A 13,749-nucleotide genomic window follows, 5' to 3' on the forward strand; every position below is an offset into this window, starting at 1 on the left:
TGATTGACGAACTTTGTGTCTCTTTCCGCTTGACAGTCATGGTAATGAAGGCAAAAACACACAAGTTTAAAGCAAAAGCATGAGAGCTTTTCAACATGAAATCATAACTGGGAGCATTAGGGAAGAGGAAACTAGAGCAACAAGAGATTCGCGGGATGTTGAAAAAGGTAGTTACCGGAAGGTCAGATAAACTGTAGAGGCGGACTGCTGCGCCTACCCTGAGCAAATTAAGGTATTTGTCCTAAATTTGAACCTGAAAAATTTTAATAACAATGCTTTCAGTTTGTCTCCACTCGCTACCCACCGGTAAGTGAAGACTGCGAATAATGTGAACAATCTGCATAATCTTCAAGTAGCTGCCATTTGAAGATTAGCAAAACTATCATGCCATTTTCAAATGTGTCATCGTTTACATCTGCCTTATATTCCACAAGCCACTTATGGTGCGTGGCGCAAGGCATTCATGGTGTGGCTATTCTCCCCACCCCCACCTCGTTCCATCCACAAATGTTGCATGAGAAACGAGAAGAACGACCGCCGACAAATCTCCGCACGATTTCTAATTTCGCTGTTTTTCTCATCAAGACTATTTCATGAGAAGGATGTGCGAGGAAGTAATATGGTGGCTGACTCTTTCTTCAAACTTACGCTATCGGAATTTCGGCAGTAGATCTCTCCGTGATGCTCAATGCCTCTCTTGTTTAGTCTATCACTAGAGTTTGTTGAGCATAACTCCTGCCTTTACTAGAAGAGCCCATGACGACATGGGCTGCTCTTCCGTTTCTATAGTGAAAAGGATAAAAACATTTCTAAGAAAAACAATGGAAGAAGGGCAGTGAAATGCTGTTACTATCGCAACAGTAGAAAAAGCATTTATGGAAAAAGTGGTTGTCAAGTCTGATAAGAGCAAGCATCGCTGTGTGAAGTTCATCCACGTTATAAGGTATGTATGTTTATATAGTAATATGGCAGAAGGAAATGTAGTAGGTGAAGATGGACTGGGTGTAAGGAATGTAAGAACAAGCAGATTTAGAATTTTGCACAGAGCATAACTTAATCATAGCTAACACTTGGTTTAAGAATCAAGAAAGAAGGTTGTATGCGTGGAGGAAGCCTGGAGACACTGGAAGGTTTCAGACATATTATATAATGGTAAGACAGAGATTTAGGGAGCAGATTTTAAATTGTAAGACATTTCCAGGACCAGATGTGGACTCAGACCACAATTTATTGCTTATGAACTATAGGCTGAAATTGAAGAAATTGCAAAAAGGTAGGAATATAAGGAGATGGGACCTGGATAAACTGCAAGAACCGGAGGTTGTAGAGAGTTTCAGACAGAGCAATTACGGAACGATTGACGAGAACGGGGGAAAGAAATACAGTAGAAGAAGAAGAAGAATGGGTAGCTTTGAGAGATGAAATAGTGAAGGCAGCAGAGGATCAAGTAGGTGCACTACTGGCCATTAAATTTGCTACACCAACAAGAAATGCAGATGATAAATGGGTATTCATTGGACAAATATATTATACTAGAACTCACATGTGATTACATTTTCACGCAATTTTGGTGCATAGATCCTGAGAAGTCAGTACCCAGAACAACCACCTCTGGCCGTAATAACGACCTTGATACGCGTGGGCATTGAGTCAAACAGAGCTTGGATGGCGTGTACATGTACAGTTGCGCATGCAGCTTCAGCACGATACCACAGTTCATCAAGAGTAGTGACTGGCGTATTGTGACGAGCCAGTTGCTCGGCCACCATTTCCCAGACGTTTTCAATTGGTGAGAGATCTGGAGAATGTGCTGGCCAGGGCAGCAGTCGAACATTTTCTGTATCCAGAAAGGCCCGTACAGGACCTGCAACATGCGGCCGTGCAATAATCCTGCTGAAATGTAGGATTTCGCAGGGATCGAATGAAGGGTAGAGCCACGGGTTGTAACACATCTGAAATGTAACGTCCACTGTTCAAAGTGCCGTCAATGCGAACAAGAGGTGACCTAGATGTGTAACCAATGGTACCCCATACCATCACGCCGCGTGATACGCCAGTATGGCGATGACAAATACAAGCTTCCAATGTGCGTTCACCACGATGTCGCCAAACACTGATGCGACCATCACGACACTGTAAACAGAACATGGATTCATCCGAAAAACTAACGTTTTGCCATTCGTGCACCCAGGTTCGTCGTTGAGTTCACCATCGCAGGCGCTCCTGTCTGTGATGCAGCGTCAAGGATAACCGCAGCCATGGTCTCCGAGCTGATAGTCCATGCTGCTGCAAACGTCGTCGAACTGTTCGTGCAGATAGTTGTTGTCTTGCAAACATCCCCATCTGTTGACTCAGACGTGGCTGCACGATCCGTTACAGCCATGCGGATAAGATGCCTGTCATCTCGACTGCTGTCGTTGGGATCCAGCGCGGCCAAAATTATGTGAATGTTCTGAAAAGTTTATCATTTGCATATCGCAGCATCTTCATCCTGTCGGTTAAATTTCGCGTCTGTAGCACGTCACCTTCGTGGTGTAGCAATTTTAATGGCCAGTAGAGTAAAAAGACGAGGGCTAGTAGAAATCCTTGGGTAACCGAACAGATATTGAATTTATGTGACGAAAAGAGAAAATATAAAAATGCGGTAAATGAAGCAGGCGAAACGGAATACAAACGTCTCAAAAATGAGATCGACAGGAAGTCCAAAATGGCTAAGCAGGGATGGCTAGAGGATAAATATAAGGAAGTAGAGGCATACATCACTAGGGGTTAAGAGGTGAGGTATGCGCTATATGCGCTGCCTGCAATAGGCAAGACTTAGGAGAGTCTCTGACCAGAGAGCAGTATGTCGTTAGTTGTTGCTTGTCGCTAGTCTGCGCTTGTCTGCGCGTGTCGACAGTAGTCTCGAGTAGTCTGCGTGAGTCGGCGGTAGTCGGCGCGTGTCGGGTGTCTGCTCTGCTCGGGACTCTGGTCAGGACTCTGGAGGATGAGTATTGTTGTAGAAGGTAAAGAAGCAGCCTTGCGCATATCTAGTAATGTATATTAGTTGTCATTTAATTTGTTTAAAAAAAATGCCCCAATAATAATTTTTGTAATATAAAGTAATTTTTTTTAAAAAAAGCATTCATTTCAATTTAAAGATTTTTTTAATGAATAATTATTCCTTTCACGAATCACAAAGCATAGGCCAGCGTTGCACGGAGCTGTGCCGAAAATTTTTATGTAAGAGCAGATATATTTGCAGTTTCTATTGAGGTAAGAATTTTTGCCTTTTTTCATTCAGAATACAGGGCCGAGGCGCAGAGTGGCTGTTGTCATAAAATTTACCAGGTTACTAAATTTTTTTTATTATTTTGGTGTTTAGGAATTTTTCTGTTTCGAACTTACAGGGTGTTTCAAAAATGACCGGTATATTTGAAACGGCAATAAAAACTAAATGAGCAGCGATAGAAATACACAGTTTGTTGCAATATGCTTGGGACAACAGTACATTTTCAGGCGGACAAACTTTCGAAATTACAGTAGTTACAATTTTCAACAACAGATGGCGCTGCAAGTGATGTGAAAGATATAGAAGACAACGCAGTCTGTGGGTGCGCCATTCTGTACGTCGTCTTTCTGCTGTAAGCGTGTGCTGTTCACAACGTGCAAGTGTGCTGTAGACAACATGGTTTATTCCTTAGAACAGAGGATTTTTCTGGTGTTGGAATTCCACCGCCTAGAACACAGTGTTGTTGCAACAAGACGAAGTTTTCAACGGAGGTTTAATGTAACCAAAGGACCGAAAAGCGATACAATAAAGGATCTGTTTGAAAAATTTCAACGGACTGGGAACGTGACGGATGAACGTGCTGGAAAGGTAGGGCGACCGCGTACGGCAACCACAGAGGGCAAAGCGCAGCTAGTGCAGCAGGTGATCCAACAGCGGCCTCGGGTTTCCGTTCGCCGTGTTGCAGCTGCGGTCCCAATGACGCCAACGTCCACGTATCGTCTCATGCGCCAGAGTTTACACCTCTATCCATACAAAATTCAAACGCGGCAACCCCTCAGCGCCGCTACCATTGCTGCGCGAGAGACATTCGCTAACGATATAGTGCACAGGATTGATGACGGCGATATGCATGTGGGCAGCATTTGGTTTACTGACGAAGCTTATTTTTACCTGGACGGCTTCGTCAATAAACGGAACTGGCGCATATGGGGAACCGAAAAGCCCCATGTTGCAGTTCCATCGTCCCTGCATCCTCAAAAAGTACTGGTCTGGGCCGCCATTTCTTCCAAAGGAATCATTGGCCCATTTTTCAGATCCGAAACGATTACTGCATCACGCTATCTGGACATTCTTCGTGAATTTGTGGCGGTACAAACTGCCTTAGACGACACTGCGAACACCTCGTGGTTTATGCAAGATGGTGGCCGGCCACATCGCACGGCCGACGTCTTTAATTTCCTGAATGAATATTTCGATGATCGTGTGATTGCTTTGGGCTATCCGAAACATACAGGAGGCGGCGTGGATTGGCCTCCCTATTCGCCAGACATGAACCCCTGTGACGTCTTTCTGTGGGGACACTTGAAAGACCAGGTGTACCGCCAGAATCCAGAAACAATTGAACAGCTGAAGCAGTACATCTCATCAGCATGTGAAGCCATTCCGCCAGACACATTGTCAAAGGTTTCGGGTAATTTCATTCAGAGACTACGCCATATTATTGCTACGCATGGTGGATATGTGGAAAATATCGTACTATAGAGTTTCCCAGACCGCAGCGCCATCTGTTGTTGAAAATTGTAACTACTGTAATTTCGAAAGTTTGTCTGCCTGAAAATGTACTGTTGTCCCAAGCATATTGCAACAAACGGTGTATTTCTATCGCTGCTCGTTTAGTTTTTATTGCCGTTTCAAATATACCGGTCATTTTTGAAACACCCTGTAACATTAAAATGAGAAAAGAATTTTGTGGGAACATTAAATGTGAATGCATTTCTGCACACATATTATAAATGGGAGCCAATTTTGTTCAGAGGTTACAATATTAAAAAATTCATTTAATTATTATTTTTGTGGGGAGTTTACGCTTGGTTCATTTTCATTTAATTATAATAATTTTGTTGGGAGGTTACATATGGTTCAATTACATTAATAAATTTTGTGGGGAGGTTACACTTGGCGACATCCGGCCAGGATCGTATTTCTTTGTGAATCTTCTGAGAAGTAGTCATATATCTGCTCTTATTTACTTAAATGTAGTTTGCATCTGGCGCAACGCATTTACTAATTTGTCACTCTTTCTTTCACAGATCATCGGCAATTTGTTGCCCTTTGTTGTAATTGTGTTTGTTGCACTTTGCATTGTCCTTGTTTCATTTGTGCTTAATTTTGATTTGTGAAAATGCCGCGAAAAACAGTTAACAGTGCATCGCGATGTGTAATGAGTGAAATAGCCGACTCGAATAATTTGACCGATAGTACTTGCGACACTCAGTATAATGATGACAATCCTCCATTTACAGATAATCAGTGCCTACCGACCACTAGTAATGATTTTAATGCTAATGATGAGCGAACAAATTCAGTTGTGTCCTCTGTTAATTTAACGACAATTGAAGACTCGGGACGTTCTGTTACAATGAACGTTACCCAGTTTAACACACCCGGTTTGCAAAATTTGAATTGTGAACAGATAAATTTATCTAACGAAAATGAACAGTGTACTCAAAGTACGGCAGATTTATTTGATTCCGAGGTAGTGACTAACAGTGCACATCCGATTGGGAAACATTTTCGAGAATCACAGAATGACCAAATGGTTACACATAACGTGACAATTGCAGGTACGTCATCAAACAGCACAGAGAATAGAGTAGGTAATATTGGCTTGGATCAAATTATGGCAGTATTGCTACAACAGAATGAAAGACAAGACTACAATCACAAACAAATTATTAACGAAATTAATGAAAAACTAGACAACAATTACAAACAGTTGAATGAAAAACAAGACAACCTTAATGAAAAATTAGACAACAATTCCAGACAGCTTAGTGAACAGATTACAGCCGTTGCCGCGCAGTGTCATGATACTAAAGAACAATTACGTGAGAAAATTAAGGCTTGTGCTAGGAATAGTAGTGAAGAAAATAGATCTTTGGCACAAGAATTAAATAATGGACATGCAGATACAACTGAATCACTTAGAGACGAAATTAGTGCAGTCGGTAAACAATGCTCTGAAAGCGACACACAGTTACGCGACGAGTTTAAATTAATGACAGCAGAACTTTCGCGCACACTGGATGCAAAAGTAGACGCGAAATTCGAACAACAGAACAGTCAAATTGACGAACGTTTTAATCATCACCTACAAAACAGTGAAACGCGTTTCCGTAAATTCATACAGAAACAGAATAAAGTAAAGCGACAAGTCACGGAAACAATTACCGCACAGAGACAGGAAGATAAACGTAAATTGTTTACGAAAGCAAAAACATACGTTTACAACAATATTGCTACAGTAGCGGACGAAATTAATGCTATCAAACAGTTGAACACCGAATTGCGTGGTGAAATTTCCGATCTTAAAACAAAAACAGACACACACACACAGTAGACTTTCAGACAGTGACCGACAGACTTGAACAATTAGAACTAATTCAGGATCCCGATGTCATCAAAGCTGACGTTAAAAAATTGAACGAAACCACACGTAAAATACAAAAACAAATTAATGCTTGTGACACTAGAAACGATGAACAGGTAAAAATACTGACTGAAAAATATGATGAATTGGCCAGTCGTATTGATGTTATCGAAAGTAATAATGACGGCAAATCAGACGATACTTCACCGATTTCGTTTAATCAAACACCTGAATTCCAAAATTTACAGCAGACGATCAGTGAGATAGATTCGTCCAATAATACATTACGTAGAAAATTGTCAACTTTACAGCAAGAAGTGACAGAGATAAAAAATATTTCAGTCAATAACACGGCACAGCATACGGCACATTCCGAACATTTCTCACACTCACACAGCCAGTATAATTAGGGTAATTTACAGAGAGTATGTGACTTAGATTCCGAACAATCACAGACAAACAGATTCTTATGCAATCATGAACCTGTTCACACATTCAGTGATGATAACGTTGATTATAAGCAATTTGTATCTGTAAAAAAATCTAAGGTATTTAAAAATGACAGAGCACAGGTACACGCTTTCGACTGGATACGACAATTTGCTTTTGAATTTTCACCGGCATTTCGTGTAATGCAGAAACTAGCATTGGCTTGGATACAACAATTTGTTTTTGAATTTTCACCGCCATTGCCTGTAACGCAAAAGCTAAAATTTATTTGTAGCGCGTAATAGACCTCAGGGGATTCATTACGCTTTAATGAATATGTGCCGTAGCGTGCACAGGGCCCCGAGCCGTAGTAGTGCTATTTCATCTTTAGTTTTCTGCACTGCTACCTTCTCTTCTACTATCCTTTATATCTATTAAAACAGCTCTTTAACTATCGCTCTATATAGGATTAAAAGAGTAAAGAAAACCTGATATGACCAATTTTACCGAAAGTGACAGTACTCTTTAGATACTCCAGAAATGACAACCATCGCCGTAATTTTAATAACAAACAAAAATTTAATCATCAGTATCGTCAAAATTATCAGCAACAGGAACCACATTTTGGTAACAATAGAGGTTTTTCTCCGCAACAGCAATGAAAGCCAGCCGGTTAGCATACCTAACCAACAATGTAATGTACAAGGTCAACCAAGCTTAATGTTTCGCTGCGTGCATGTATAGCATCAGCTCCAACAAATAGTAACGCACAGCAACAAGGGAATCAGTACGTACAGAAAACACACTATTTCAATTCCTATCGCAATGCACCGTATGGAAATGACTGTCATGACAGATGTAAAAATAATGAGCACAATTTTCAGCGTACGTTTAATAACAGTCGGTCTTATCAGCAGCAGAATCATCCACAACAACATATTATCATGAATGAACCAGACAGTAGATATCATCCCGAACGTAATACGTCAGGAAGAAATAACAGAACAGTACAAATAGTTGAAATGCTACAGCATCCTCCCGAAAATAATAGCACATCAGATAAGTACAGGTTGCATCTTCCAGCAACGTAAGCAGTACTTCAGATACACAGAATCTTGTTCACGAAAATGTTATTTGAAACATGCCTTGTTGAATGCACCATTTTTATCGCACCCAGATATTACTAGAAATTTTTCCATTGCCATCAACAGTTCTAACACCGCTTTAGGCGTACACATTTTTCAGGAGATTGAAGAAGATGGCACTACAGTAATTAAAAACATAGCCTTTGCGAGTCGCATTCTGTCACCCGCTGAACGCAATTATTCTGTTACAGAACTTGAAACATTATGTGTTGTTTGGGCATTTACGAGATTTCGGCATTTTCTTTATGGAAGACACACCACCGTTTACACAGATCATAGAGCGATACAGTTTTTACTTTCGGCTAAATTTACACACGACAGATTAAGCAGATGGAAACTTTATTTACAGGAATTTAATTTTACAATTGTTCACATTCCCGGTACACAAAATATTATAGCAGACGCACTATCCCGTTCTCTCAGCAACAATCAACAAGACATCGCAACCAAATTCTGCAAAGCAAATTTCAGCGTCATGTACATTCAACAAGCTGCATTTGAGAATTTCATTTCGTCGTCATTACAAGACATAGCACAAGAGCAGAGTAAAGACAATGTATGGAAAGAAATTAAACACCTTTGGCAAGATAGGAATAATACTACCATTAGAAACCATTACACTGTACGCAATAACATTCTGTTCCGCCGCTCTCACCCTGACAGCAACAATTGGTTATTATGCATTCCTGACGAACTTGTTAACAAATCAATCTGGTATACTCATTTAAGTTACGCACATTACGGAGCCAGAAAATGTTTTCTTATACTGAGACAGAACTGTTATTTTACCAACATGGAGAAACGTATTCGACGAGTTTTAGCATCATGTAAAATCTGCCAGAAAGCTAAGTCAGATACGACTTCACATATTCCTCCTTTACATCCCATTGTACCTGTTAAATTGAGGCACATGGCCGCTGTAGACATTTTTGGTCCGATTCCCAGAACTAATAGAGGTTTTTGCTACATCTTTGTCGCTGTTGAACTCACCTCAAAATTTGTTACCTTCACTCCGTTACGCAAAGCTACTGCTAAAACTGTTTCGAAAGCATTTGTAAAACATTTTCTATTTCATGTAGGGCATGTATTGAAAGTAATTTCCGACAATGGATCACAGTTTCGATCTGCTATATGGACACGTATGTTATGAGCTAGAAACATTTCTCCTATCTATATATCCAGGTACCATGCTTCTTCGAAACCTTGTGAACGATTAATGAAAGAAATTGGTAAACTGTGTACAATATACTGCCATAAAAAACATATTGATTGGGACACACACATACTCTCATTCCAGGATGTAATTAATTCCATACCAAATGAATCTACTATGCTATCTCCGTCTGTTATACTGAAAAATGTTGAACCACCTAACAAAATTAAAGAATTAGTAACCTTTCCTACATCTCGTCGACTACACCATGAAATAATTGACATTGCGCTGAACAACATCAAACGTGCCGCAGAGCGCTGGAGAAGACAGCAAAAACAGGTCTGTACACGCCGTGACTTTCGTATTGGACAGGAGATATTAGTACGCACACATTATTTATCTAATAGAGGAAAAGCTAGATGTAGTAAATTTGAGCTTCTATATGCAGGTCCATATCGAATTCGCAGCATTCTTCACCCCAATGTAGTACACGTCGAAACTTTGAGAACCAGAAAAACCAAAGGGAACCACCACGTGTCCAACGTCAAACCTTTTATTGAATGAACATACTTTATGATTTATCACACTGTAATGCCATTTCCCGATTTTTTTTGTCACCACTTATGCAATTATATTCACATGAACACTTACTGATGATTATCGTATTTTTTCTTGGCAAGTGCCCGGCAAGGTAAGGTTAGCAGGTCGCTTTTCTTGTCGTTACACATTAGACCGTGCACATTTTTCCAAATAAACTTACATATTTTATGACCACTTATGCAATTATATCTATGTGATTACTTACTACTGATTATCGTATTTTTTCTTGGCAAGTGACCGGCAAGGTAAGGTTAGCAGGTCGCTTTTCTTGTCGTTACACATCAGACCGTGCACATTTTTCATGTATGTATGATTGTTTTCCTGTTTGTTTGTATGCGATATGAAATATGTAAGATGTAAGAAACACTAGTTGACTTTGACTTTTGCCTTATGATATCTCAACATCGTGACTATTTTTACATTCTTTTTTGTATTTTTTTTTTTTTTTTTTTCTGCTGCTACATTGTGATACTCTGTGTATCTGAACACTGTCTATGTTTTTTGACATATTACGTTGTCTGTCATGCTACGCTGTATGCTCAATTATTTCAATGGAAACCAGCTTTTATTTAATGGGTATATGATTTAAATGCAAGACATTAATCATTGTTCATTATTTTCAGAAAGAAATAACGTGTGAAAGAAATACATTAAACAGAAATCGGAATTTCACCTTCGGAATGGCCGAAAGAAGATGCAATACCTCGTGACGAAGAGTAAATGGATCAGAATTAACGAGTATTAACAAGAGTATACTATACACATCGTATGATAGCAGTCTTAACTAATTTTTTTTCTTTCAGAATACGAGGCGATTGATGCAGACTGTCAGACAGAACTACACATCTTAGTTTTAGTGATGAAATATGCTAGAATATGGTAATGTGGATAATGAAGTTTTCTTTACAGGTGATGATAATAATGGAATTATGGTGATATAGATAATGAAGTTTTTCTTTGCAGGTGATGATAGTAATGATAATGAAGTTTTTCTTTGCAAATGAAAGTAATGATGAAGTTTATATATTTACTGTTAGTTAAGAAAAGCTATGTAGTTATTTAGGTATTTGTTGCAGTTTGTTTTGACAGTATGTCTTATGTCGCATGGTATGATGACTGAAGGTTTTGGAAAGGACAGCTAGAGAACATATATATATATATATATATATATATACACACATTTCATTACCTGTTAATTCGAAGTTCACTACTTTTCAGCATAACATGCATTTCTTCTTTCAGCTCAATAATCCACTTTGTATTTTTTCCAGGAGAAGCTTTTCATGATACTTACTAAACCTGTTACTTATTAAACCTGTTCTAGTACTTGCATTTTTTTACCCAGTTGTGTCTATATTTATAAATGTGATTACATATACTGCCTTTGTTTCATAACCTTGCTAGAGCTGACTCATGACGAATGACGTTATTAATCCTTATTTCCAGCAATAAGTCAAAAGCAAATATTTTCATGCCCAGCAATTAATTATCGATCCCAACACAATGCATTGCTAGCAAAAAATTATTACCAGTCCCAACTATTACCAGTATACAACCAAATAATGCTACCAGTTTAAGATATATTTCTAGTTCTAAATATAATGCAAATTTCTCTGTTGTATTGAATGCATTATGTCTATGTATTAGTCGACTACAGACCTTGAGTAATAGTTACAATGTGTTACATTTTAAATATGTCCTATGTCACTTGAATGATGAGTTCTGAGTAATACTGAATGATGACTTATGCATTAATGCTATTCCAATAATTAACTCTTGTTTTGAATGATGACTTCTGAATAATACTGAATAGTGTTTTGTAAACCTATATGAATACTTTGTAACTGGCCAATGAGTGCCAATAATTACTGCAATCAGATGAGTTATGAATAGTGTTTTGTAATATTCAATACTTGCTACATGTTTAGTAACTGGCCAATGAGTGCCAATAATTATTTTTAAATATGTCGTATGTCACTTGAATGATGAAAAATGTTTTGTAATATTCAATACTTGCTGACCAACGAATGCCACTGTTTCTTATACTTTAAATTTATATTATGTCACTTTCATGCCATATATATATGAATTAGCTCCTGTTTGAATGATGACTTCCGATGATTTGTAACTGGCCAATGAGTGCCAATGTCCTCTGTAAACAGATAACTTATGAACATTGTTCTGTAATACTTCATACATGGTACAGAAATGTTCAGTAACTGGGCGATGAGTGCCACGAATTACTTAAAATCAGTTAATAGACTAGTGTAATTATCAATGATGACTGGCATAAGATTTAATGTCCTTCACCTTCTAACCTAATTACAAGAAATTACTGTAATATCCGTTTGTCCTGTCTATCCTCATGCTCATGGAGCACTATATTTGGTTTTTGCACTAATTCTACGTTGGTGTACCTTACAAGAACGTGGTGTTGACACGACATGCTGTCCAACACCTTGAGCGGTGGAGATATTATTATGGTCCCACTGTTTGGTGTACCTAATGTACTACCAAAATGATAACATGGAATATTAATACGACATTTCAGTGTCTTGGCTTCACTGATTAATACTTCAGGGAAAAGAACTTCAGATTGTCTCCTTGGTGTTGTACTTCTGTAGAAAGATATGGACTTTCAGTGCAGCTGCGTGCAACCTAATGTGCTACAACCATGATGCAATCCTTCCCATTCCTTTCCTAGTTCTTGTAAAATGATAATGACATATACAGTGCGTGTGCACTTCATTTTCATTTGTTAATATGATCAGTTGTCCTAAATATGCTAAAGACTTATACAGTGCGTGTGCACTTTATTTCACTCCATGATATGTTATGTAAATATGCTAAAGACTTACACAGTGCGTGTGCACTTTATTTCACTCCATGATATGTTATGTAAAAATGCTAACGACTTCTACAGTGCGTGTGCACTTTATTTCACTCCTTGATATGTTTATTTGTTGTAAAAATGCTAAAGAGTTTTACAGTGCGTGTGCACTTTATGTCATTTGTTAATATGATTTGTATTCATTGCGTATACATTTTGTGATTTCCTGATATGTTCTGTACTACAGTGCGTGTGCACTTTTTGTCATTTGTTAATATGTTTTGTACTCATTGTGTACACATTTTGTCTTTGCTTGATATGTTCTGTACTCAGTGCATGTGCACTATATTTTATGTTCTGCACTTATATATATGTATATATTCTGTGGTTGTAAACTTAGTTAATTAGGAAAAATTTGTTGCTCATGGCAAGTCCAATTGACTCACCATCGCTGCCAAATTTTTTCCCCTCCAGTGGAGGGTTATGTAAGAGGTGAGGTATGCGCTATATGCGCTGCCTGCAATAGGCAAGACTTAGGGGAGTCTCTGACCAGAGAGCAGTATGTCGTTAGTTGTTGCTTGTCGCTAGTCTGCGCGTGTCGACAGTAGTCTCGAGTAGTCTGCGTGAGTCGGCGGTAGTCAGCGCGTGTCGGGTGTCTGCTCTGCTCGGGACTCTGGTCAGGACTCTGGAGGATGAGTATTGTTGTAGAAGGTAAAGAAGCAGCCTTGCACATATCTAGTAATGTATATTAATTGTCATTTAATTTGTTTAAAAAAAAAATGCCCCAATAATAATTTTTATAATATAAAGTAATTTTTTTAAAAAAAGCATTCATTTCAATTTAAAGATTTTTTTAATGAATAATTATTTCTTTCACGAATCACAAAGCATAGGCCAGCATTGCACGGAGCTGTGCCGAAAATTTTTATGTAAGAGCAGATATATTTGCAG

Source organism: Schistocerca nitens, chromosome 2, assembly GCF_023898315.1.
Source record: "Schistocerca nitens isolate TAMUIC-IGC-003100 chromosome 2, iqSchNite1.1, whole genome shotgun sequence".
NCBI lineage: Eukaryota > Metazoa > Arthropoda > Insecta > Orthoptera > Acrididae > Schistocerca > Schistocerca nitens.